Below are 660 nucleotides of genomic sequence, written 5' to 3' on the forward strand. Positions count from 1 at the left end.
CCGCACCTCCCCTCAGGGCCAGGGCACAGGGGCCCCGCACGTCCCCTCAGGGCCAGGGCACAGGGGCCCCGCATCTCCCCTCAGGACCGGGGCCCCGCACCTCCCCTCAGGGCCAGGGCACAGGGGCCGCACCTCCCCTCAGGGCCGGGGCACGGGGGCCCCGCACCTCCCCTCAGGGTCGGGACCCCGCATCTCCCCTCAGGGCCGGGGCACAGGGGCCGCATCTCCCCTCAGGGCCGGGGCACGGGGCCCCGCACCTCCCCTCAGGGCCGGGGCACGGGGGCCCCGCACCTCCCCTCAGGGTCGGGACCCCGCATCTCCCCTCAGGGCCGGGGCACAGGGGCCGCATCTCCCCTCAGGGCCGGGGCACGGGGCCCCGCACCTCCCCTCAGGGCCGGGGCACAGAGGCTGCACCTCCCCTCAGGGCCGGGGCCCCGCACCTCCCCTCAGGGCCGGGGCACGGCCCTTCTCCCTCCCCCTCAGTCTCTCCCGTCCCGCAGCCCCGGGCGGGGCGGGGAGGGGGCGTTAGGGAAGGCGAGGACAGACTTTATGTCCCCTGGCAGCCGGGGTTTTATTCTCCTTTGACGGAAACTCTCGACGCCTCAAGCCTCGCGCCTGGCAGTTAAACCGCCGGTGCGCGCGGAGGGAGCGGAGCGGGGC

The sequence above is a fragment of the Calidris pugnax genome, unplaced genomic scaffold (assembly GCF_001431845.1).
Source record: "Calidris pugnax isolate Ruff unplaced genomic scaffold, ASM143184v1 scaffold298, whole genome shotgun sequence".
NCBI classification, from domain to species: Eukaryota; Metazoa; Chordata; class Aves; order Charadriiformes; family Scolopacidae; genus Calidris; species Calidris pugnax.